Genomic DNA, 27,580 nt, shown 5'->3' with positions numbered 1-27,580 from the left:
GGACTTGTATTTACTCTATACAGCCACCAGAGGGCTCTCATTCCCTAGAGTCCCAAGGGATCTCATAATCCCTTGGGAGCACAGGTATTTAAGAAGGCTTCACAGGTAGGAGAGACCTACAATAAAAGACTAAGGTCACACTTTACTTTGAGCTCACAGTGTTCAGTCTGACTCTTTCTCCATACACAACAGGGAGTTCGTGTACTGCTCTGTCATAGGAGACTTTGACTTCAGCACTGCCAATTACAGGGATTATTTCCCTGGTGTAAGTCCTTAGTTTGGTGTGAATGTGCCTTTGCATCCCACAGCCTGTCGAAGGCCTTTTTACTCATTATGGACTGACTTGCCCCCATGTCCAGTTCCATAGATACTGGAATACCATTCAGTTCAACTTTCAACATTATTGGTGGACATTTCGTAGTGAATGTGTGTACCCCATACATTTCTGCCTCCTCCGTACGAGCCTCCAATTCAGCCTGATCCACAGTGGATCGATCTTCCTCTGCAATGTGGTGGTTTGCAGGGTTTGCAGCTCGCCGACACATTCCTTGGAGGTGTCCCATTGTTCTGCAACCGTTGCACGCATAGTGCTTAAAGCAGCATTGATGGGGCCGATGATCACCTCCGCAGCGCCAACAAGGTGTTAACTGCCTCGCATTAACGATTGATGGCGGACTCTGGGTCAATTGAGGTTGGGCCACAGCAGCCGGCGTGTACGTTCTGCCATGTGCATTTCTGCTCAAGACCGACGTTACTTTATGCACAGTACTGGCCGAAACCTCTTTACTCTGTGAAATCTGTTTGGTGTTGTCGCTGGTGGACATAAATGCCTGGGCTATCGTTATGGCTTTACTTAGATTCGGAGTTTCTACAGTCAACAGTTTGCGAAGGATTGTCTCAAGTCCAATGCCCCCCAGTACGAAAAAAGTCTCTGAGCATTTGTTCTAGGAAACCCTAAAACTCACAATATCCTGCAAGGCGCCTTAGTTCAGCGACATAGCTCGCCACTTCCTGGCCCTCCGATCGTTGACGCGTGTAGAACCGATACCTCACCGACAAGATGCTTTCGTTAGGATTTAGGTGCTCCCGGACCAGCGTACACAATTCTTTGTCGGTTTTGCCGGGGCCAGGAGATTCTTCATGAGGCCATAGGTTGTCGCCCCACAGACAGTTAGGAGGATCGCCCTTCATTTGGTAGCATTCTTGTGCCCTTCCAGCTCGTTGGCTACGAAGTATTGGTCGAGTCTTTCCACGAAGGCCTCCCAATCGTCCCCTTCTGAGAACTTCTCCAGAATTCTGACTGTTCTTTGCATTTTCGTGCGGTTGTTCATTACCTTGTCGCCAATTGGTACACTCATAATAAAGGATGAAACTGAGTACTGTGTACAATGAGCAAGTGTGACCTTAGCTCTTTTAATAAGACTCCAGAGTCCAGGTACCTCGTGGATGGCCTGCTTATATACTGTGCTCCCAAGGGATGCTGGGATCCCTTGGGACTCCAACAGGTGGGCTCTCTGGTGGTCAGGTGTCATGCAGGTTACACAGAGTTAAATACATTACACCGAGGATATGGGGCTTGAGGTGGCAAGATTGGAATGCATGTGAAGAGACCATGCAAAGAGCGAGGAGAAGCCACTGCTGAGGATGTACTGGTTACACTGGAGCAGGTAGGATTGGAACCACATAAAGGCAGTCCTGTGGAGGTGGAACTCAGAAGCTTCATTAACTGTGTCAAATACCACAGTCATCAATGATATTATTAGTGACTTTAACCAGGGTGTTCTTTGGCTGTGAGCATGGAAGAAGGCCAACTGCAGAGAATCAAAGAATTTGGAGGAGTTGAGCACAGAGTTGGGAGGCAACACAATAATCACTGTCTTGGAGAGAAAATAGAGTTTGAAGATAAGGGGGAGAAATTCGGTCACGCCTCTGTGGCGGCGTTAATCCAGGCGGAGTGGTACTTTTAGCACCTTGTAAAAGTTTGCACCTCCCACCCAGAAATTCATCACAATCAGTCGAGGAGCTGACAGAGGGGATAAATCAGCCATTGCACACCAGAGCTGGGGGGGGGCGATAACGATAACATTTTGTGGGCCCATTGCACATACGCGGAACACTGAATCAGATCCCTAGAAAAAACGAGTCTTAAAGGTACCCACTAAAATTTTCAAAATCACTTTTTCAACTGTACTGATATGTCTGTCTGCCGTTGCAGACTCTGAGTCTCACGCACCGTGCTGTGTGTAAACGTTGCACTGACTGTGACTGAGACTCACTCACGCACCGTGCTGTGTGTAAACGTTGCACTGACTGTGACCTCCAAGGGAAGCACTTCCTCATCCCTTTAAGTAGCCACCAGTTAACAATTCTGCAAGCACGTACCGCCTGTTTTTCCAGATGTTGTTATTGGCGGGCATTTGAAGAGGCGCAAGCACCTGTTTGCCTGTTTTTTAAAAGGAAAAAAAAACAGAATACAAACTCGACAAATGGTCACATCTATAATCTGATGTAATACCGAAGTCAAAGGACATTTCAAGGTCTATGTGAAGGATGTGCTCAGACCATGTTCATCTCAATCGTACCTACATAAACCCAATATACTGTGGATCTACAATGATCTCACTACACTAGCTTCCACATTCACGCCAATCTTTGGAACTAGCAAAAACTGACCAACAGTTTCAAAAAAGCTGATACAGCCCCAAAAGCTTGTCAAGTCGTACGCATATGGAAACAAGTCATTATACTGAAGTACAGCAGGATATGGCCTTATAACTATAGGTTTACCCAATTTTCTTTCATTCCAACTGGGAGGGGGACCAATAAGTACATGAAAGGTTGAAGGGTGACACAAGTGTTGAAGGTACATGATTTATTTCCTGAGTGTCTGGGTGCAGCCCTCCCATCGAAAATTTAAATAAAAGGAAAATAGCCAGAAGCAGCCAGCGCGAATTTCAAAAGGGACGATTGTACCTGACAAATCCCACAGTATTCTTTAAGAAGGTAACACATGATATTTGGGAAAATGCAGTGCATTCAGTGTGTATGGATCTAGAATTCAATCACACCAGGATGGAGCGCACTGTAGACACCTGCTTAATGTTGACTCAGGCAGCACATAATATTCGTGCTACCTGAGCACTTTAATCAAATAGGCGTGCAGCCAGGGCTACTCGCACTACTCATCAGCTGCACGCCTATTGGTGGAGCCAGATTTCGGGCATCTCTGACACTACTTAAAAGCAACTAGCACCTCTAAAAGGGCAGGTGCACACTGGCTACATTTACCAGGGAAACACTTGTAAAGAGGGAAATGGCTGAAACATGCCTTGAGGGAGGATTGAGGTTGTCTGATGCTGCTTTGGAGGCCCTGGTGTAAGCAGTGGACAAGAGGAGGGACAAACTCTTATCCCCAAGGGGCAGGAATACTTCCAGGCATCAACTCCGTCGATAGTGGGAGGAGGTTGCTGAGCATGTCCATGGCAGGAGTCTAGCACCCAGGACAGGGCTGAAAAGTTGGAGCAGTTCAGGATCTCACCAGACTTGTCAAGGTAAAAATCCTGCTCTCTTACACTCCCTTACACCTCCACCACCTCCAGCCTCACTACATACAAGACTTCCTTTCCCCACTACCCTTCATTCTCCTACAATTACTGCAACATACCTCTACACCACCTTCTTCTCACACTCACCAACGCTCAATTCTATGGTTAATGATTGATGCAGAAACTATAGCCAGAATTTTCCGGGGTGGTAGTGGGCGAGATCGCTGGCAGGTCAGGTGGGAAAGTTGTATTTTTTGACAGCGAGTCGGGAACCCGCTGACATCTCACTCCCACACACCTTTCCACAAGCGAGTCTGCCTTCGTGGACTCGACCTGACTGGTAGCGGCAGGGGACCCAATTTAAACAATTATTACGTTGGTTTCAGATTCTTATAAGTGATTTTAAACTTATTTTGTAAGCTTCACTGGATTCCCACGGAGACCATGTTGCTCGGGAACCAATTCTGTAAACCTGAGGCAGGAGTTGAATGGCCATTGCACCAGTTGATTAGAATATATTATAAAAGCTTCCACCTGACAGCTGATCACGTTCCTCGTGCAGAAGCTGTTTCTCACTGCATTTACAACACTGATGGAGCTTTTTTGCAAGCTGAAAGTGTCACCTCATTGAAAGAACATCTCTCACCATTTACAGATTGCTACTATCATCTCTACTTCAACTGCCATCTATTCCATGAGCCTGGGTACCAATAATACTGTTTCACCTTGGTCCTCAGAATCTGACGATCATCCCCAACACCAGCAACACCAGGCACACCTGCAGCACCAACAACAACATCAACTTTCTCCGCCATGCCCTGATGCTACACAGGACGGAGGGCATCAGTGCAGGGCTGCATCACGTCGGAGGCGATAACCCCAACACAGGGTGTACAGGCAGAAGATGAGCTTCCTCAACATGACTGAGCAGCAGTGCCAAAGGAGACTAAGGCTATCATAAGAACAAAAGAACATAAGAAATAGGAACAGGAGTAGGCCATATGGCCCCTCGAGCCTGCTCCGCCATTCAATAAGATCATGGCTGATCTGATCATGGACTCAGCTCCACTTCTCTGCCCGCTCCCCATAACCCCTTATCCCCTTATCAGTTAAGAAGCTGTCTATTTCTGTCTTAAATTTATTCAATGTCCCAGCTTCCACAGCTCGCTGAGGCAGTGAATTCCACAGATTTACAACCCTCTGAAAGAAAAAATTTCTCCTCATCTCGGTTTTAAATGGGCGGCCCCTTATTCTAAGATCATGCCCTCTAGTTCTAGTCTCCCCCATCGGTGGAAACATCCTCTCTGCATCCGCCTTGTCAAGCCCCCTCATAACCTTATACGTTTCGATAAGATCACCTCTCATTCTTCTGAATGCCAATGAGTAGAGACCTAACCTACTCAACCTTTCCTCATAAATCAACCCCCTCATCTCCGGAATCAACCTAGTGAGCCTTCTCTGAACTGTTTCCAAAGCAACTATATCCTTTTGTAAATATGGAAATTAAATCTGTACGCAGTATTCCAGGTGTGGCCTCACCAATAGCCTGTACAACGGTAGCAAGACTTCCTTGCTTTTATACTCCATCCCCTTTGCAATAAAGGCCAAGATTCCATTGGCCTTCCTGATCACTTGCTCTACCTACATACTATCCTTTTGTGTTTCATGCACAAGTACCCCCAGGTCCTGCTGTACTGCAGCACTTTGCAATCTTTCTCCATTTAAATAATAACTTGCTCTTTGATTTTTTTCTGCCAAATTGCATGCCAGGTCGTCATATCATTTGCAGCTTGCTAAACCAAGTCCTGCAGCCCAGAGGACCTGATGGACACACCTTACCAGTGGCTCTCAAGTTCACCAGTGCCGTCAAATTCTTTGCCTCAAGTTCCTTCCAGGGATCTGCGGCAGACATTTGCGGCATCTCGCAGTTGGCTGCCCACAGATGCAGCACCCAGGTGACCAATGGCCTGTTTGACAAGTCAGCCAATTACATCAAATTTTCCACTGATGAAGCAGTGTTACTGAGCGGGTGCTCGGCTTTGCCACTCTGGCTAGCTTCCCAAGCATGCAGGGTGTCATTGATTGCACACTTGTGGCCATCAGGGCACCCCATCATCACCCAGGTGCCTTTGTCAACTGCACGGATCATCATGCATGTGTGCGCCAAATTCCCTGGCAGCTGTCATGACTCTTTCGTCCTGCGCCAGTTCACCCTCCCCCAGCTTTTCGCTCCTCCAAGCAGACTTTCCAGCTGGTTGCTTAGAGACAAGGGCTAACCACTGAAGACGTGACTCAACATCCTTGAGGACGCCAAGTACTGAGGTCGAGGAGAGATATAATGAAAGCCACATCTCCACCAGATGCGTTACAGAGTAGACAATAGGCAAGCTCAAAATGCAATTCAGATGCCTTGACAAATCTGGAGGTGCCTTTCAGTACATATCCAGAACTGTCGTGATTTGCTGCGCCCTCCACAACATAGCGCAGCAGCAGGGATTAGCGCTGCATGAGGAAGAAGGCGCAGAGCATACAGCCTCTTCGGAGGACGAGGAGGAGGAGGAGAAGGCCTGGGATGGCCTCAACAGGGCCAGATTTACTTAACTTTTCGCAGTACACCCATATGGATGCAAAATGTCTCGGCTGGTTGTCAACACCCCACAGCCAGACCATAAATCATCCCGACAATGATCAATCCAGTCCTTTCACAGTCAACACCATTGCTGGAGGTAAAATTAGGTCTGACCATTCGCTCCAACTAACTAAGCCATTTCCCATTGTGCACACAAGTTAATACAAGATCGGAAAGTTTTGAAAATAAATTAACGGAAACTTCACAATAACATTGAACAAAACGCCCAAGTGAATCTACCAGGGTGCAGCCCTCTGCCTCTGTGCAGTCATTTGTGCCCCTGTGTACAGCAGTGCAAACCAATTGCACTGACTGCACTATCCTAGATGAACCTTCAAATGCAATGCAGCCATGAGCCTTTTAAATATCCCGGCTCAAAACGTGACATTGATGACGCCACCAGACCCACTTCATTTAATTGGGCGAGGCAACGCACAGGGCGCCCCGTTATCGGAAAGTCATTTTGTGGCAGGGGATGGAGGAAGCAACAGGGCAGGACCCAACATGGCGACCGGCCCATGTCAATATTCAAGATTAGACTGGATAGGTGGATGAAGGAAAAAGGTGATAAAGAGATTGGGAGCTGGGGGCTGGAGGATGAGGGAGGCTAATGTGATTAGGGCAACATGCTCACATGGAAGGTAAATGTTAACACGGACTGGTTGGGCCGAATGGCCATTTGCCGTGTTGTAACCTCTATGTACTTTTTGTACTTCGAGATGCTTATCAGCTTATTTCTTGCATTTTCCAGTTTTTTTATCTGCAATGAAAAGGAGGGGACATATCCTGACTGAGGGCTGAGGAAAGATTCCATTGGACCAGTGGAGCACTTGGAGACTAGATGGGGCTGGACTGGAGCATGGGTTCTCTGGACCTATGTAAATTAGAGGCCCTCCGAGTGACCCTGGAACTCAGATAGGGTCACTGCTGGAAGGCACTGGCGGGTGTGATCCCGGTATAACTGCTGGGATTGTGGTCCACTGGATTGACCAACCACGCATCAGCCTTCCCAAGAATTACCTCAATAGTCATCTAACAACATCACCTACAACTAAGCTTCACATTTCACAAAGGTAATCTACTTCGGCCAGACTCAGTTCACAAAGACACTATACCCTGTTCAACCACTACCCCACACTTTCACAGGCACGCCCCTTCTCTTTCCACCCTCCCAGTTTATGCTGGCAACCTTCTCCATCACTCCCTCAGTTCACCGTGACTCTTCTCCCTATTCCCCCCAGTTAAACTTGTCACTCTACTCTCCCACTGTCCAGGTCAACATGACACATTTCTCCCCATCCCCACCGATTCAAGCTAGCATTCTTTCCTTCCCCCATTTCGATTTTTCATTCTCATTTCTTGTTGGCAATCTCTCCTATCCTCAATTAATGTTGGCAGTACAAAGCCCTACTTCTGACTTCCCTCCTCCCCACCCTTTCAAAGTGCCTCATCTGCTTTCTTCCTGCTCCAAACCACGATCTCAGCTTCTCCACTTTCCGCTTCCCCACACCAATGCTTTCTGTTTTACCCACTCTTGCCCCCAAGCACCACTCCTTATCTTCCATTTCCTGTTGCTCTTGCTAAAGTGATTGACTCCTAATCTCTCACAATGGCATCAATAACTTTAGGAGCAGTCGTATCAAGAGTAGAACCTCGGGGGGATTGCCTAATGTGCGCTGATTTTTGCCGGGAACATAGAAACATAGAAACATAGAAAATAGGTGCAGGAGTAGGCCATTCAGCCCTTCGAGCCTGCACCACCATTCAATAAGATCATGGCTGATCATTCCCTCAGTATCCCTTTCCTGCTTTCTCTCCATACCCCTTGATCCCATTAGCCATAAGGGCCATATCTAACTCCCTCTTGAATATATCCAATGAACTGGCATCAACAACTCTCTGCGGCAGAGAATTCCACAGGTTAACAATTCTCTGAGTGAAGAAGTTTCTCCTCATCTCAGTCCTAAATGGCTTACCCCTTATCCTAAGACTGTGTCCCCTGGTTCTGGACTTCCCCAACATCGGGAACATTCTTCCCGCATCTAACCTGTCCAATCCCGTCAGAATCATGCAAGTTTCTATGAGATCCCCTCTCATCCTTCTAAACTCCAGTGTATAAAGGCCCAGTTGATCCAGTCTCTCCTCATATGTCAGTCCCACCATCCCAGGAATCAGTCTTGTGAACCTTCGCTGCACTCCCTCAACAGTAAGAACCCTAGTACCCTGATGTCTGTGTCAAATGTGGACGGTTAGAATGTTTACTTCTATTTTATATCAGTAAATCAGGGAATAAACTTTGTCTTACTTTACGTTTTGGGAAGTTCCAATGTTCAAAAGATTAAAATATCCTGGCCATGACAAGATTTCATTTTTTACTGTTTCCTATCTGACCACAAAACGAGAAGAAATGAATTTGGTTAGGTATGTTTCTCAACCTTTTTTAGCAACAACTGTTTTGCAATATCGAGCTTGGATGGAGTGATGAAAAAAATCATAGAATGATACAGCATAGAAGGAGGTCATTCAGTCCATCATGCCGGGATGGGCCTGATAATGTGATTTTACCATCAACAGGCTTCTGTACATCAGATGCTAAAGCCCTGTGTTATAATTTATCACTGGTCGTCACAAGTCTGATAAATGTTAATGCTCTCCTGGCTTCATAATGGAGTCCGACTGCCTGAACAGTGCTCCGGATGCCCAGTGTCCATTTAAAACAGGCCACAGGGGTCACCAGGCTGGAGCATTCCTCTTTAAAGTGGACTCAATCTAAGTTCGCTCTTGGTCAATAGCTGTTCTGTTTGTCTTCACTGATTTCACAGCGCTGAATGTAGGGCTCCCAACAGGTGAAGATGAAGAATCACATTGAAGATGCAGTGGGACACTGGCTGGTCATTGCTTCAGCTGTAGTTTTATCCAGCATTCAATGATTCTTATTGCTGGGGAAAAAATAAACTTCACAAAAACGAAGATTACAGCAATGAGGATTTAGAAACCGCAGAGGGGGAATCTGAGTGCTGAAGGCAGATTTGATTTCCAGAGAGATTTAGGGGCTTTTTTTAATAATTGATTCTTGGGTTGTGGGTGTCACTGGCAAGGTCGGCATTTATTGCCCATCCCCAGTTGAGAAGGGGCTGACAGGCTTATTTCTTGAACGGCTGATGGTCGGGGTCTGATACAACTGAGTTAATTGCTGGTCACTTCAGAGGCCACAAGAGTCAACTACATGGTGTGGGACTGGAGCCACATATAGGTCAGACCAGGTAAGGATGACAGGTTTTCTTCCCTAAAGGACATTAATGAACCAGTTTGATTTTTACAATAATCCAACAATTTCATTGTCACTTTTACTGATACCAGTATCTTATTTCCAGATGGAACACATGTTCTCTGGATTACTTGTCCATCCCTTAAGGAATTTGGGATTTTTGATACTTTAAACAGCTCAGCGCTCTCTTAAAATAACGGAACAAGTAATGTCAAATGAGTATGTTGCTGTTATTATCATTAGCAGTAATGTTGAGTCTATATTGCTCTTGTGAATCTGCTAAAAAAAGAATGATTTTCCATACAGAAAACAAAAATGTTTCAGAAAAAAAGCAAAAGTGCACAACAATGTGATTTGCAGGAAAGGCAGGATCTGGATTTTGTGATCTCAGGTCCGTCTGGTTGACTGCCTCCTGCCTTGGGGTTTACAACCTATGTCGGTAATTTCCTGGGAGCAGCTCCCTCTCCGCTGCCGTAACGTTGCTGGTAGTGCGGAGGAAGACGTGTTTATGCACAAAGTGCACTTCCAGTGAAGTTGTAGCAGAGGAGTGGGAGCGGCGCCGAGGAAATTCTGGGCCTTAATGATTATTAATGTCACTCTTTATATTTCCCTTTGGATGCTGACTGCTCTAATACAGATGGTGTGAGCTCTTGTCCCCAGTTACTACATAACAGTAAAGGGACTTCAATGATTTGAGAACAGCTTTTTTAAGTCACAGGACAATACCCAACACAGTGACTTGCAGACACACAAGCCAACAGTTTTAAAAAATGTATTCATTGATGAGATGTGGGCATCGCTGGCAAGGCCGGCATTTATTGGCCATCCCTTGTTACCCTTGAGAAGGTGGTGTTGAGCCGCCTTCTTGAACCGCTGCAGTCCGTGTGGTGAAGGTACTCCCACAGTGCTGTTCGGTCGGGAATTCCAGCATTTTGACCCAGTGACAATGAAGGAACGCGATATATTTCCAAGTCAGGAACTTGGAGGGGAACTTGGAGGTGGTGATGTTTCCGTGCGCCTGCTGCCCTTGTACTTCTAGGTGGTAGAGTTCCCAGGTTTTGGAGATGCTGTCGAAGAAGCTTTGGCGAGTTGCCACAATACATCTTGTAGATGATACATACGGCGGCCATATTGCGCTGTGGAAGAGGGAGTGAATGTTTAAGGTGGTGGATGGAGTGCCGATCAAGCGGGCAGCTTTGTCCTCGATGGTGTCAAGCTTCTTGAGTGTTTTTAGAGCTGCCCTCATCCAGGCAATTGAAGATTATTCCATCACACACCTGACTTGTGCATTGTAGGTGGTGGAAAGATTTTGGGGTGCCAGGACATGAGTTGCTCACTGCAGACAACCCAGACTCTGACCTGTTCTTGTAGCTACAGTATTTATGTGGCTGGTCCAGTTAAGTTTCTGGTCAATGTTGACCCCCAGAATGTTGAAGGTGGGGGATTTGATGATGGTAATGCCATTGAATATCAAGGGGAGGTGGTTAGACCCTGTCTTGTTGGAGATGGTCATTGCGTAGCACATTAGTGGAGTAAATATTACTTGTCACTTATCAGCCCAAGCCTATAGGTATGAACTGCTTCATTGATGAATTGGGAATGAAACTGAACAGTGTGCAAACATCAGTGAACATCCCCACTTCTGAACTTATGATGGAGGAAAGATCATTGAAGAAGCAGTTGATGATGGATGGGCCTAGGACACTGCCCTCAGGAATTCCTGCAGTGATGCAGCATCCAACAACTACAACTATTTTACTTTGTGCAGGTATGACTCCAAACAGTGGAGAATTTTCCCCCGATCCCCATTGACGTCAATTTTACTCGGGCTCCTTGTTGCCACACTCTGTCAAATGCTGCCTGAATGTCAAGGGCTGTTACTCTCTCCTCACCACTGGAATCCTCACCACCTGGAGCCGAGTGGTCCTGGCGGAACCCAAACTGAACATCGGTGAGCAGATTATTGGTGAGTAAGTGCCTCTAGATAGCACTGTCTATCACATTTTCCATCATGAACATCATGAACATAAAAAATTAGGAGCAGAGGTAAGCCATTCGGCCCCTCGAGCCAGCTCTGCCATTCAGTTCATGGCTGATCTTCAACCTCAACTCCACTTTCTTGTCCTATCTCTACATCCCTTGATTCCCCTAGAGTCCAAAATCTATCTATCTCAGCCTTTAATATACTCAATGATTGAACATCCACAGTCCTGTGTGTTAGAGAATTCCAAAGATTCACAACCCCCTGAGTGAAGAAATTCCTCTTCATCTCAGTCTTAAATGGCCGACCCTTTATCCTGAGACTATGCCCCCTAGTCCTAGGGGGCGCATTTGGATACCTTTGTGCTTCCCATTAGTGCGCCCAGGGGGCGCTTACAGGGCGCAATTGACTTTGCGACCGGGCACGCCACGATCAGCGACTCCCGTAAAATCCGGCGGGAGTTTTGTGGCAGCGGTAAGACATTGCGCCTCAATCTTCTGCGCCCAGCGATGCTGACATCATCACCATGCGCAGCGTCCTGGTAGTGCCCCAGATGCTAAATTGCCTCTCGCCCCCTGTTGTGTGACTGCCATTAACAACAAGAGGTAGAGGAGACGGCTTTCAGTCAGATGGTGGCTGGAGGAACGTTATTTCAAGGTGCCAACAGCCGGTTTACTTTCAGTCGGCTAATAATGCTTCTTTGTTAGTTTCATACAGGCAAACTGTCCTTTTGACCGATGTGAACGATTTGCAGTTGGAGGAATATTCTGGCTCATAGAGCCTCACAAGTTTCATTGAGGGCAGATTTAAAAGTCCAACATTTACATACTTTCATGTGGGCTGTGCCGGCACTGGATCTCACCCTCCAGCATCAACGTCGGAGGCAACTGAGGCACAGAGAAAGAATACAAAATGTGGCTAGAGTTAGAAGGGCCAACAGGGCTCTCAACAGGAGCCCTTACCCTCCCAGGGTATTCCGGCAGTAGTTCTCCTACGTCAATTTCACTGAGGAACAGTGTATTCAAAGGCCGTGCTTCAGCAAAGATGTGGTCACAGAGCTCTGCCACTTCCTGCAGCCAGACCTCGAGTCTCAGACCAGGGTGAGGATGGCTCTCTCAGTGGCAGTCAAGGTCACAATCGTGCTCAATTTCTACGCCAGTGAATCCTTCTAGTGTGCAACAGGAGACATTTCCAACATCTCCCAATTTGCCGTCCATTGCTCCATCCGCCAGATCACAGATGCTCTGCAGGGAAGGAAAAGGGACAATAAATGCTAGCCTTGCCAGCGATGCCAACATCCCAGATCAAATATTTTTTTAATCCTTCCCCATGACCAGAGAGAAGCAGCATGAGTGTGCATGTGGCTTGGCCACAATAGTGGAATTACCCATGGTGCAGGGTGCCATTGACTGCACCCAGGGTGCTTTGCAGTTACCGCAGAACAATCCTGAGGTATTCCATAATCGCAAAGGCTTCCAGTCACTTAATGTGCAGTTGGTGTGCAACGACATACACCAAATCCTCACCATTAATGCCCGCTATCCTGGCAGCAGCCACGATGCATTCATCCTGTGCCAGACCGGTGTGCCAGCTCTTTTCCAGCCACCACATCGAGCTTGCAGCTGGCTGGTTGGAGACAAGAGCTATCTGCTTTCCACCTTGCTCATGACACCCTCCACAACCCCAACACTTATGCCCAGCACTCATATGATGAGAGCCATGCTGCCACCAGGAACATCGTTGAGCAGAACATCAGAGTGCTCAAGCAACGATTCCGCTGCCTTGACTGCTCAGGGAGGTGTCCTCCAGCACTCAGCTGAGTAAGTGTCCCTTTTCATCGTCATCTGCTGCATGCTGCACAACTTGGCCTTCATTAGGACACAGCTATTGCCACCCGCCACAGCTCGACCACCTCAAGAGGATGAGGACGAGGATGTGGATGAGGAGCACGAGCAGGAACAGCAGCGACAGAGGAGGCAGACACCGAATCAGCCTTATGGAAGGGCGGTCCGCGACCGTCTCATCAGACTTCAGTTCCAATTAATTCCAGGCCACTTCCCGGTTGCTCAGCACGGCCCCATCATTACATCCATACCACACCTCAAAACTGAAATGACAGAGACCACCAAATATGTAACATTCCAATAATAAATTTATCCAAAAACATTTACCACATATATACACAACAACATTTACTAATCACCCTTGTGCAAACCCTTACTTTCCCTCTTAACAATGCCTTTTCCTACTCTACTGCTCCTACATAGTGTCTCCCCAGTGACTGCAGCAGGGCTGTTGGAATGCCTATGACTGTCAGTGCCAGGGATACAGATGGCCTTGCAGGATGCCTTCGACTAGCTCTGGGCCTGGAAGGCCTGGCTGTAGACTGCACCACCTCAAGCTGGGCAGTGGCAGTCTGGGATGGCTGGTACAATGGCAGGATGGCAGTGGTGGGATCAGGAATGCTGTCATCCTGAGAGAGGACAGCAGTTCCTGCTCCACTGACGCAGTGTCACTCCCCCGGGGCAGCACCTCAGCACAGATTGGTGGCCTGCTACAACACCGTGAGATCCCCGGTGGACTGTGGTGGAACCAGCGACAATGGCACCAGTCAGAGCACACATGGCATCCAGCTGAGACTGCGTGAGAGCAGTCTGAGCTTCGATACCAGCACTCACTGACTGCACTACAGCACCAAGATGCCGCGATGCTTCCACCTGTGCTGCAATGGAAGCTGCGACATCGCCCATGACACGCGTCATGAGGTCTGGATCCGCATGGTCTCTCTGGGAGTCCACCATTGTCTGCAGACTGGAAACGATGGGCTCCATGATGTGCGCAGAGCTCTGTGCAATGTTGGAGGTGGACTCCTCCACACTCTGTACCATTGCCACGAGGTTCTCTGGCACCATTGTCATTGCACCATCACCCTTCTTGTGAATGCCTCCCCATCGTGGTTCTCATCTGATTCCTGTGCAGCAGAACTTGTGCATGAACTCGGCCTCCAGAGAGCTGGCTCCCGAGGTACCCTTTCCCCTTGGCCTTGCTGCAGCCCGCTTGTCCCCGGTGCATCACCCAGTGCAGACTCCTCTACTAAGCTTGCCTCTATCGATCGCGCAATGCCAGTCTCTGTGGTGGTGCCTGAGGGTGAGAGATACAGTGACAGGGTGCTTTGATCCTCCTCCTCTTCTCCTCACTCTCAGTGTGGGGCTCAGGAACAGGCTGCTCATCCGGTTGCTGATTATCTGAAAGCATAAAGTGAGGGCAGGGGGGCCGGAATGAAGCAAGGAATGCAGACAGCATCAGGAGCTGGAAAGTGATAAAGCCTTCTGGTGTGAGGGGCAAGTGGGATGAGAAAAAGATGCCGACGGCCATGGCGCTCACCACCTGCTGCCCAATGAGTCGCAGCACTCGCTCCTCCGGGTCTCAGAGCTGCTGGAACGAAGCATCACCCCCACCTGTCCTCTGCTGCTCCCTACTATTGTGGGACATCTTGGCCTGCAAAAGAAACACATTTGTTTGAGTCAGAGTCCAGCAATGTGTCTGGGAGATATGCCTGCCATCATTGAATAGCTGTGATTGTAGGCAAGGCATGAGATATGGATGTGAGTTTGAGTAGGTGCAGCTATTTGGTGAATGAGTGGTGGGGGTTTGGTGCTTTGCACAATGTGCACAGACAAAGGTTCAGATGCTAGTATGTAGAACCTGTTGAAGCATGTACTCACCGTTACCACCCTACTGCGGTCATTGAATTTTTTCCGACACTGTGTCTGGCAGCGTTACACCTCACTTCTGGCCGAGACCTCCTGTGTCACTTCCCTGTGTGTTGCCCTGAAGACCTGCGGCAATAGCCTCCTTCCATTGGCTGGGAACAACACTTCCCTCTTTTGCTCCACACCAGCCACCAACGCCTCCAATGTCTGTGAAGTGACGAGCTCTCTCCCTGGGATTGGGATTGGGATCGGCCATTACCATCAGTGGATTCACTTCCTCGCAGGTCACCTTCAGAGCCAGCAATGCTGAAAATGAGCAGCTGCACAATGATACAACCTCCCCTTTAAGAGCTGGAATGAGCCAGCGTGAAGGATGGAAGAATTGCTGAATGCATTGCACTAAAATTCATCATCGCTCTGCTGGAGGCACCCCTGTAGTGCCCTACTGAGGTCATTAGTGCTTGATTTAGCGTTCCACTTCCTTCCTGGAGTGCTAACTCCCAATTTAGTAGTTCACGATCATTAGCACCTGGCGGTAAAATTTCACAATTCCAAGAGTTAACATTCCAAACGGGCAATACCAAATTTCTCCCCCCAAGACTCTCCAGACAGGAGGAAACAATCTCTTAGCACCTACCCTGTCAGTCCCCCTCAGAATCTTATATGTTTCGATGAGATCACCTCTCATTCTTCTAAACTCCAGGGACTGGATTTTCTGCAATTTTGCCCCTTGCTTTGCACCCCGGTGGGGTGGTAAATGGTGTTTCTGGGCATCAAATGGGACGTCCAGGATTTGGTGTCCGGCAGGAAGTTTCACCAATGGTTTTGCGGTGGCGCAAAATCTTACTGCTCCGCCCTCCATTTTGATTGTCATGGTGATGTAAATCGTCGTGCAAGGCTGTGCTAATGCCTCGGGTGGAATTTTCAGTCCTAACGCTTGATTTAGTGAGAGCCCCAGGAACCAATCGAATAAAACAGGCAGTCCCAGGGTGCAGCAGGTGCAATTGGCGGCATATTTAAAGGGAGGCTGGAGGATCTTATATCGCAGTTGTCAGTGACTGCCACAGTTGCATGCAGAACGCTGCGTGCGTCTACAGTTTAAAGCAGCACTTTTATGTGACTTAACCCTTTATTTTCAAGGTCAGTAAGAGATTTCAATGGTGCAGAACGGAATCGAAGAGATCACAAACGTTTGGGGAGGAGGCCTTATCCCCCAACGGGCTTACAGGGAACATCGCTCATACCTCTACATTTCCGATGCGCAGTGTGTTCAGAAAAGAAGTGCTGACAGAGATATGCCAACTCTACAGGCAGACCTACAGCCTACCAGCACCAGCAGGACTGCGCTGCCCATCAAGGTGAAGGTTGCAGTGGCGATGGCCTTCTATAACTCCGGCTCCTTCCAGGCAGCAGCAGGGAATATATGCAGCATCTCGCAGCACACTGCACATTGCTGCATTCACCAGGTGACAAGGGCACTGTATGCATGCAGAATGAACTTCATAAAGTTCCCAATGAACAGGGACAGCCAGAATGAGAGGGCTCTCGGGTTTGGGCGATTTGCTGGCTTTCCCAAGGTTCAGGGTGCCATTGACTGTACACACGATGCCTTGCGAGCACCAACACAGAATGCAGAGGTCTTCCGAAACTGAAAGGGATATCACTCCCTAAACATTCAGCTGGTCTGCGACCATCCTCACAGTCAATGTCAGTTATCCAAGGAGCGCACACGATGCTTTCATCTTGTGTGGGAGCAGTGTCTCACGAATATTTCAGCGACAAGTCAAATACAGAGCTGGCTAATTGGGGACAAAAGATACGGCCTGGCCACCTGGCTCATGGCCCCCCGCCGGAACCCTGTCATAGAAGCCAAACAGCGCTATAATGACAGCCATGCAGCCACCCACAATATTGGCATGCTGAAGCAGCACTTCCGATGCCTGGACCGCTCTGGAGGCTGCCTTCAATACTCCCCTCAACAGGTCTCCATGTCATTGCCGAGCCTCTGTGCCACATGACACATTGTGGTGTGCTACATGATACACCACTTAGCCATCATGAGGAAGCAGGCATTGCCAGAGGGGATTGCAGGACCACCTCAGGAGGAGGAGAACAAGGAAGACGAGGAAGAGGAGCCTGCCAAGGAACCCATACCACATCCACCACAACCAGGGGAGGCAGCGTGGAGATGTGGCCGCAGCAAGAGCCTTACATCGACAACTCATCATTGACCGGTTTGCTTGAACGGGGAAGCGGAAGTTGGAGCATTGCCTTGCTACCCTATGCCACCATGCTGGTTATTCTACATCTGATTCTGCGAATGAGACACAAGACAGTAATGTCAAATGCCAGAGTGGTAGTTGCTGGGGGGTTGCATATCTCTATTTTCCGTTTTCTCAGGTCTGTGCAGCCTGGCGATGGAGGTATTCTATGATTGAAAATTCTATAACAGGACACGTTTACACAGTCTTTCGCCCTTTCACACAGCATCGTCACTGGTTGCGCTAAACTGTCAGTGGTGAAGTTGTGAGATAAATGTGTCTGGTTCCATGACAGTAGGCATTGAGAGGTTGCTTAATCCTTGTTGGTTACTACTGTCCTGCATGCTCTTGTGTAACCGTAGGGTATTTGGCTCTTTTAGGCAAGCGAAGCATATTGGTAATTGGCTACCTTCTATGATCACCTTCCAACCATCATGGCTGTTTAGCCTGTTGGAGCATAGGTTGACTGGCCTGCTCTCAACTATTCCGAGTAGGATGAGGATCAGGATCTCCTTCATGTTCTATTTCCTCTGCTCCTTTCGTATTCTTGCAACGTCATGACTTTTGGATCCAGGGTCTAACCTTTAACAAAAAGAAAATCAACGGTAATATATGCTCCTATTCACAGTTCTATCTCATTCAGATAACCGACGCAACTGTTTGGTTCGCCCTGGACTGGGTGGGTGTAGAGGTTGGTGTCTAGTCCAGGCGACAGGTCGGATTAAAAACAGGGTTCGGGGAGCCATCCTAGGAGGTTCCAAAAACAACCTCTGTAATTCCTGGGCAAGGTCTTGTTGAATCGTCAGAGTCGGATCCCATTTCAGTGCTGGGCCCTGCCCCCTTTGTGACCCTTCTGGGTCTGAGCCAGACCTATTCATGTTCACCGGCTCGAGAGCTCCTAGCACGGGGAGGCCGACGTTAGCTAGGCCTTCAGCATCATCCTCCCTTGCGTCCAACATGACATGGTGCAAATGGAAGGAGCCCATTTTCCCAAAAGGTTTCAACTGGTTAATATAGTGTCATCGGTATTTCCCTTGTCCATCCATAATCTTATACACGGAGCGCTAGCTTTTCCCATGCCATTGAAGGTTCGAGCATATTCAGGGGTCAAAAAAGTTCCTTTCCTTTGGACCTTGACCATCACCTGATTCCCTATCTTTAATTCCCAAGGATGGGCCTTCCCATCAAAGTAGGCCTTGCTCTTTTGATACCTATTTCCCATGTTTACTGCGATCTCCGAGTGTTTTACCAAATTGGACATGTATTTCTCGGAGGACAAGGAGGTTTTCTGAATTTCATTTAGGTCTAATCCCAAGAAGGTTTCAACCCCTCTCATAATTCTCCCAGTCATTAATTCATATGGTGAATAGCTGGTAGATGTGACTACCGTATTACGGATAGCCAGTAATACATAGGGGAGTGCCCGATTCCAGGAGGTGTGATTTTGTTGGACCATTTTCTGCATCATAGTTTTTAGGGTTCTGTTCATTCTCTTCACTATTCCACTGGACTCTGGGTGGTATGCGACATGGGATTTCTGTTTTACCCCAGCTAACTTCATGACCATTTGCATAACCTTTCCTGTAAAGTGGGTCCCCTGATCTGAATCGATACCTTCCGGCAATCCCCATTGGGAGAACACTTCTTCCATTAGGATTTTTGAGGGGGTGGCAGCCGAATTGTTATTAGTCGGAAAGGCCTCAATCCATTTTGAAAACACGTCTACAATTACCAGGATGTATTTATTTCCTCCCGAGCAAGGGGGCAATGGGCCTATGTAATCTATCTGGAGTTGATTCCAAGGGCCCTTTCCTCCTGAGCAAGGGGGCAATGGGCCTAGGTAATCTATCTGGAGTTGATTCCAAGGGCCCTTTCCTTGTCGAGTGTGTCCCAACTTGGCCTGGTTTTTGTACTCCCCCGGATTATTTTGCGCACAGATTAAACAATTCTTGACATACTTCTCTACAGCTGGTTGTATCCCTGGTCACCAACACACGTCCCTTATTTTGGCCACAGTCCTGTCTGTTCCCTGGTGCCCGCCCACATCATGGAAATCATTTCGGCTCTCTCTATCTTTGGGACAACATATTTTCCCTCTTTCAGCACCACACCTTGATGTAAGGTTAGACCTGTTGTATGACTGTAGGGTTTTCCCAACTGAATAACCTTTAAGTCTGGATCTGTACCTTGACTTTCCTTTAAATCTATAACTGTTTTGGAGGATACCTTGACAGCCGAGAGAATTTCTGTTGGTATAGCCGTGCTCCCTGGTAGGGGGTCCCATGGGTAGCCATCGATGGCTCCTTGCTTTGCTGTCCCGTCAGCTAACTGGTTCCCCAACGGAGTGGTTTTTGTATGAGCTTTGATCTTTTTGATTATACACTGTCCTTGGTGGCTGCGTCAAAGATAACCTTGAGGAGCGGGCCAATTGTTAGTGGTTTTCCTTCTGCCGAGCTAAAACCACTAGCTTGCCAAATGGGCAAAAAGTCTGTCAAACTGTTGCAGGTGTAACTACTGTCTGAATGGATTACCATCAGTGGAGAAAATGATTCGGGGTGCATTACTACATAGGCAATGCCACTTAATTCGGCTATTTGCGCTCCCTTGTGTCCTTCCAATTTTATAGGGGTCTGTTCTGGAACTCTTTTCTCATCCTCAGTTATAATTACCACCCCAAATCCGGTACATTGTTGTCCATTAACCACAACTGATGAACCATCCATATAGACATGGGTTTTTATTTTCTGGTCGCTGTCACCCTCCCTAAATTTTGTCTGAAAGGGGCCATCAAGGTCGCTTGATGACAAAATTTTACATTCGTGCGGGTCCATTGGGTACAGCATGTTCTGTGCTAAGTTCGTTAATTTAGGCTGGTATTTAGCATTGATATCCCTCCTTTGTAGGAGTAATGTCCATCTGGCTATTCGTTGTGAACTGATGGAGCCATCTTTAAGGCTACCATCCATAAGCATTTTAATAGGAGTGTGTGCGGTTGGGTTAATCAAAGGGTCCGACGATTGGAGAGAATTTGTGCACAGCCCAAAACACACTGAGTAAGTTTTTCTCACAAGGTGAGAACGCTAACTCAACAGGGGTCATAACTCTAGACGCGTAACCAACAGGCTGGAGCTTCTCGGAGTGTTCCTGCAATAATACCGCTGATAAGCCAGCCTCACAGGTGGCAGTCTTCAGATAAAAACTCAGAGACATGTCGGGGTTGTGTCGGGAAGGGGCTTGAGTCAGGGCTAATTTTAGCTGGTTAACAGCATTTGTATGAGGTTGGGACCATTCCCATGCCACTCCCTTCTTTAGTAAGTCATATAATGGTTTTGCCAGAGAAGAGTAATCCTTACTGTGGACCCGGCAATATCCGGTGATCCCTAAAAAGGACCGGAGGCATTTTACATCTGTGGGGGCAGGCAACTTGGAGGCGGACCTTTTTCATCCGTCCGTCACCTCCCTTAGTCCCTCTGTGACATGCCTTCCTAGGTAATGCACTGAGCGTTTGGCAATCTGCACCTTTCTAGGGTTCACTTATACCCCGATCTGGTGCAGGGTTTCCAGTAGTTCTTGTAACAGGATCTTGTGTTCCTCCATGGTGTCAGTTTGGAGGAGGCAATCATCTACGTACTGAACGAGTGCTGAAGGCTGGGAAAACTCCTTCAAACTATTGGCCAGTAGGGTTGAGAATATCGAGGGGCTGTTGTGGAACCCTTGAGGTAAGCGAGTCCAAGTGTACTGCGACCCTTGTGAGAAAAACAAATTTGTACTGGCATTCTTTTGTTAAGGGAACGGACCAAAACCCATTACTGGTGTCCAGGACAGTAAAGATTCTCGCAGTTGGGGAGAGTTGTAAAGCAGTCTCAAGGCAGTGGCAACAGTGGGTGCCACGGACGGCGTAATCTTTGTCATGTATGTCACATTACTGTATATAACTGTATCTTACCATGCTATACATGACTGTAACTGGATATGACCTGTAACAATAAGCATACCTTACCATCAGGGGTGCACTTGCAGGAGACACTCCATACCTGTCCCACTGAGGTATATAAAGGGAGGTCTCAGGCAAGTACAGCACTGGAGAGCTGTGAATTAAAGGTGCAGGTCTTGAGTGACCTTGACTTAAGCATGCGTCTCGTGTAAGTCAGTACATTAGAGTCAGGACTTAACAGTGGTGACGAGTTACGGGATCACAGAATCCAGAGAATGGCTACCAACAGCTCAGATGAGAAATACAATGCTGGAGACAATTGGGATGACTTTCTAGAAAGACTCCAGCAAAGCTTTGTGACAAAAGACTGGCTGGGCGACGATAAGGCAGACAAGAGAAGAGCCCATCTCTTGACCAGCTGTGGCTCGAAAACATGTGCTTTAATGAAAGACCTGCTGGCACCCGAGAAACCAGCAAGCAAGTCATTTGAGGAGTTGAGCACACTGGTGAGAGACCACCTTAAGCCAGCGAGCAGCCTACATATGGCCAGACACAGGTTCTACAACTACAGACGCTGTGTGGGCCAAAGCATACCCGACTTCGTGGTGGAACTTCAGAAGCTGGCTAGTTCATGTGAGTTCCCCGATGAACTAAGGAGAGAAGTACTGAGAGACTTTTTTATTGAAGGAATAGGCCACGCAGGCATATTCCGAAAGCTTATAGAGATTAAGAACTTGACTCTAGAGGCAGCAGCACTGGTCGCACAGACGTTCTCAGCAGGCGAAGAAGAAACGAGGCTGATCTATACTTCAGGTACGACAACCAATGAGGCATCGGAATAAGGGGTTCACATTGTGAAACAAACCGCTACCCCCACACACAGACAAAGGCAGGAGAGCAGGCCTTCAACAGCAGACAGTGGCGCCAGAAGCCATCAAAATCAAGGGTCACATGAACGGCCGATCACACCTCATCAACCCACAATGCGAGCAATCAACAACAGATTGAGAAAAGCTCAAGGGAGATCAGCCAGACGCAGCTCATCCTTCGGAAACAATGGAAACGGTGTGTGTTGGAGATGTGGGGGAAGGCACTCAACCAGGGTGTGTCGATTTCAGCATGCCATTTGCAGAAACTGCAACTACACAGGGCATCTGGCTCGCATATGCAGAAAAACAGCAGCTCGGCTGGTATACGAATCGGACGGGTCAGAAAGCGGGCCAGAAGATGGTTGGAATAGTGCAAGGGACGCCGAGGTACAGCGGGTTAACACGATCAATGTCCACTGTTCTTACACCAAGACGCCTCCAATTATAATGAGGGTTCTACTCAACGGGATACCCGTCAACATGGAACTTGACACGGAGGCCAGTCAATCCCTCATGAGCATTCAGCAATTTGAACAGCTTTGGCCGCACAAAAGCAACAGACCAAAACTCACAAAGATCGACACCAAACTAAGGACCTATACTAAAGAAATCGTCCCAGTCCTTGGCAGCGCCATGCTCTCAGTCACACACAAAGGGATGGTGCACCGACTTTCCCTGTGGATTGTCCCCAGGGATCTCCCAGCCCTGTTGGGGAGAAGTTGGCTAGCAGAACTTAATTGGAAATGGGATGATGTTCACGCCATGTCGTCAGAGGAACGGACCTCCTGCTCAACAGTTCGAAGCCGTTTTGAACATCTCTTTCAGCCAGGTGTGGGCACCTTCAAAGGGGCTAAAGTTAGAATCTACATCACACACAATGCCAGACGATCCATCACAAGGCTAGAGCTGTGCCTTATGTGATGAGGGAAAAGATTGAAAACGAACTGGACCGGCTTCTGTGGGAAGACATAATTTCTCCCGTGGAATTCAGCGACTGGGCAAGCCCCATCGTCCACGTCATGAAGCCTGATGGATCCGTGCGAATCTGTGGGATTACAAGTCTACCATAAACAGAATCTCCCTACAGGACCAATATCCGCTGACCAGAGCGGAGGACCTATTTGCCACGTTGGCTGGAGGAAAACTTTTCTCGAAACTTGACCTCACATCTGCGTATATGATGCAAGAACTGACCGAAGAGTCTAAGCTACTCACCACCATCAACACACATCGAGCCTTTTTGTGTACAATCGATGCCCATTCGGCATCAGGTCGGCAGCTGCTATATTCCAGCGCAACATGGAGAGTCTGCTCAAGTCCATCCCAGGGACAGTTGTGTTTCAAGATGACATACTCATCACGGGCGGGGACACCGACTCTCATCTCCGCAATCTTGAGGAAGTACTAAGTCGATTGGATTGGGTAGGCCTAAGAGTTAAGAAATCCAAGTGTCTGTTTCTCGCGCCTGAGGTTGAATTTTTGGGCAGAAGGATTGCCGCTGATGGAATCCGCCCAACTGAATTCAAAACCGAAGCGATTCACCTGGCACCCAGGCCCCAGAATGTCTCGGAACAACGCGCCTTTCTCGGGCTACTCAATTACTTTGGGAACTTTATGCAGAATTTGAGCACGCTGCTGGAACCTCTCCACGTGCTACTCAGAAAGGGGTGCGGTTGGTTTTGGGGGGACGCCCAAAAACGCGCCTTCAATAAGACATGCAACCTTCTATGTTCCAAGAGTGTTTTAACCTTTTTTGACCCAGGTAAAAAGTTAGTCCTTACGTGTGATGCGTCAACATATGGGGTCGGGTGCGTTTTACAGCATGTCAATGATGCGGGTAAATTGCAGCCCATTGCTTATGCCTCCAGGTCACTTTCGCGGGCGGAGCGCGGGTACGGTATGGTTGAGAAGGAGGCGCTCGCGTGCGTGTACGGTGTCAAAAAGATGCACCAATACCTTTTCGGGGCCAAGTTTGCATTAGAAACCGACCACAAACCACTCACGTCCCTACTACCCGAGTGCAAGGCAATCAACGCAAACGCCTCGGCGCGCATTCAGCAGTGGGCACTCATGCTGGCGGCTTACGACTACACGATGAGGCACAGACCAGGCACAGACAACTGTGCTGACGCGCTTAGCAGGCTACCCCTGGCGATCACAGAAAGATACAACGAACAGGACTGTGAGATGGTCATGGCAATCAATGCCTTTGAATCCACAGGTTCGCCCATGACGGCTCGCCAAATCAGAGCCTGGACGACCAGCGACCCCACGTTATCTCTAGTTAAAAGATGCGTTTTAACTGGTGACTGGGCAGAGGCTCGTGATGCCTGCCCCGAGGAGTTCAAACCCTTCCATTGGCGCATGCATGAACTCTCACTACAGGCAGACTGCCTGATGTGGGGCAGCCGAGTAGTTATGCCCTTACGAGGCAGGGAGGCGTTTGTCCGGGAACCCCATCGCGAGCACCCGGGGATCATCCTTATGAAGGCCATAGCCAGATCTCATGCCTGGTGGCCTGGCATTGACGTGGACTTGGAGCTCTGCGTCCGTCGGTGCACCATTTGTGCCCAACTCAGTAATGACCCCAGGGAGGCCCCCCTAAGCCCCTGGTCCTGGCCCACCAAACCGTGGTCGCGGCTGCATGTAGAATATGTGGGCCCATTCATGGGCAAAATGTTCCTCATAATCGTTGATGCATTTTCAAAATGGATTGAGTGCACCATTTTAAACTCGAGCACCACCTCCACCACTGTGGAGAGCCTTAGAACCATGTTTGCAACGCACGGCATTCCTGACATATTGGTCAGTGATAATGGTCCGTGCTTCAACAGCACAGAATTTCACGATTTTATAGTTGACCACGGTATAAATCACGTTAAGACGGCACCTTTCAAGCCGGCCTCCAATGGCCAGGCAGAGCGAGCAGTGCAGATCATTAAACAAGGCATGCTCAGAATCCAAGGTCCCACGCTGCAGAGCCGCCTGTCGCGACTGCTGCTGGCATACAGATCTCGTCCGCATTCGTTGACTAGGGTTCCCCCTGCACAACTATTGATGAAACGAACCTTAAAGACCAGGCTCTCGTTAATCCTCCCAGACATGCATGAACTTGTTGAGGCTAAGCGGTAAAAGCTAACTGAGTACCATGACCAAAATTCGAGGGGGAAGTGGAATGAGATAGGAGACAAATTGTTTGTGCTAAACTATGGCAGGGGTCCCAAATGGCTTGCAGGGACAGTAACAGACAAAGAGAGAAACAGGCTATTGGTTGTACAAATGGACATTGGCCAAACCTTCCGGAGGCATGTAGACCAAGTAAAACGTAGATTCACTGATAATACTGAAGAACCAGAGGCAGACTACAATGTGGAACTCACACCACACCTGATGGACAGACAGGTGGAACAAACTGAGGAAAGGGCAGTCTCAACAGACAGCCCAGGCGAGACACCAGCAATCACACCAAACGAAACACAGGCACCAAGGCAAACAACTGAACCACAACTAAGACGCTCCATGTGAGAGCACGGACCACCTGAGAGACTGAATCTATAAAGGCAATGAGACCTTGGGGGAGGGTGATGTCATGTATCTCACATTACTGTATATAACTGTATCTTACCATGCTATACATGACTGTAACTGGATATGACCTGTAACAATAAGCATATCTTACCACCAGGGGTGCACTTGCAGGAGACACTCCATACCTGTCCCACTGAGGTATATAAAGGGAGGTCTCAGGCACGTGCAGCACTGGAGAGCTGTGAATTAAAGGTGCAGGTCCTGAGTGACCTTGACTTAAGCATGTGTCTCGTGCAAGTCAGTACATTAGAGTCAGGACTTAACAACCTTATTCAAGGCTTGGTAATCTCTAATCATTCTCCATGATTTATCAGGTTTTTGAACGGGCCAAATGGGTGAGTTATTGTTAGAAGCAATGGGTCGGAGCACACCGTGATTCAAGAGACTGTTGATAATATTATCTAAGTCCTGTCCTGATCTACGGGAAATTTATACTGCTTCTGGGGCGGGGGATCGGGTCCCATGATTGAGACTGGTCCTGCCATCCGGCAACACTCATGTTTGTGGGTGACAAAAACATTAGAGTTTTGGGTTAACATGTGCTGTATCTCCGGGTCGTCTGTTATGATAGAAGGAGCAAAAGTAAAAGTTTTCATACATCCCCGTGGGTATTAACCCATCAACACAAGTTTCACACATTCTCCAAATACAGCGGTTTGCTGGGTCATAAGCCAAATTATATATTCTCATGAAGTCAATACCAATTATTGCTGGTTCCCCCTGCATCTGTGGCACCGACAGGTAGGCATGCTTAAATTTGAAACTTCCCAATTGGATCTCCAATGGCTTAGTGATTGTAGTGGTCTGCTCATGACTGGTAAAGCCGCTAAGGAGAATTTCTTGATTAGTTAAGTCATTGTGCGAGAGAGGGTGCTGGTTTCCCAGACACGTTCTGGATCTGCCTGTATCGCATAAAAAGGTGGTGTCACGACCTCCTACGATACCTGAGACTATAGGCTGTCCATGATTGTCATATCCTGCCTCGCACATGACCTCCAAGGTCGGGCCCCATCATTGGTGGTCCCCGGGCTCGAGTCCCGGTCGCTCATGGAAGGCTGTCAATCTCCCAGAGCCTCCCACAACGCCGGACCGGTTACTTCTTTTTGGGGCTTGACACTCCCTTTGCCAATGCCACGTCTTTCCGCAATTATTGGTGGCTCATATCCCCTATTCCCTGGTTTGCTGTCGGATACCTTGGCGGTCCCTCAGTCCTCCATGCTGGCGGGTTAATTATATCTGGGCCGGAACAGACAGCTTGGTTCTATCTTTTGGTTGGGGAGGGGGTTGATTTTGATCATCCTGCCAAGCTCTGGTCATGCGTCTCAAGATCCAGGCTTCAATATGAATATCATCGGTAGGGTCGAAGAGCCTAACTGCCCTTCTACCGGACTTGGAGGCATGGGAAATGAGGGACTTAAACCATGTAGCACAAGGACTATCGTCCAGATTGACGCGGTCCAATGTTCCCATCAGGTTACAGAAAGCCGCATTCTGCAAAAGCGCAGGGGTGTTCTTTGTCCCCCTGTGTAAATTCTGCTAGTTCCATCACGGGATCCTTGCCGATAACGCCTGCCGACTCCTTAATTGCAATCCACATTTCAACTAAGATGCCCTGCCCTGTTCTCTGAGTTTGGGGCATGGCCCCGAATATAACTGGTCCCAAACACAGGGTTGCTAGTTTCCTCAGCTCTCCCTCATCTAGCCCCTGAGTCTCGGAGGCCTGGAGAACCGCGGCCTTCCATAATTCATAATTAGTCTCGCCATCAAACTTGGCTACGTTTTTGGCAATATC

The sequence above is a fragment of the Pristiophorus japonicus genome, chromosome 18 (genome assembly GCF_044704955.1).
Source record: "Pristiophorus japonicus isolate sPriJap1 chromosome 18, sPriJap1.hap1, whole genome shotgun sequence".
NCBI classification, from domain to species: domain Eukaryota; kingdom Metazoa; phylum Chordata; class Chondrichthyes; family Pristiophoridae; genus Pristiophorus; species Pristiophorus japonicus.
Note: the sequence above shows the minus strand (reverse complement) of the source record.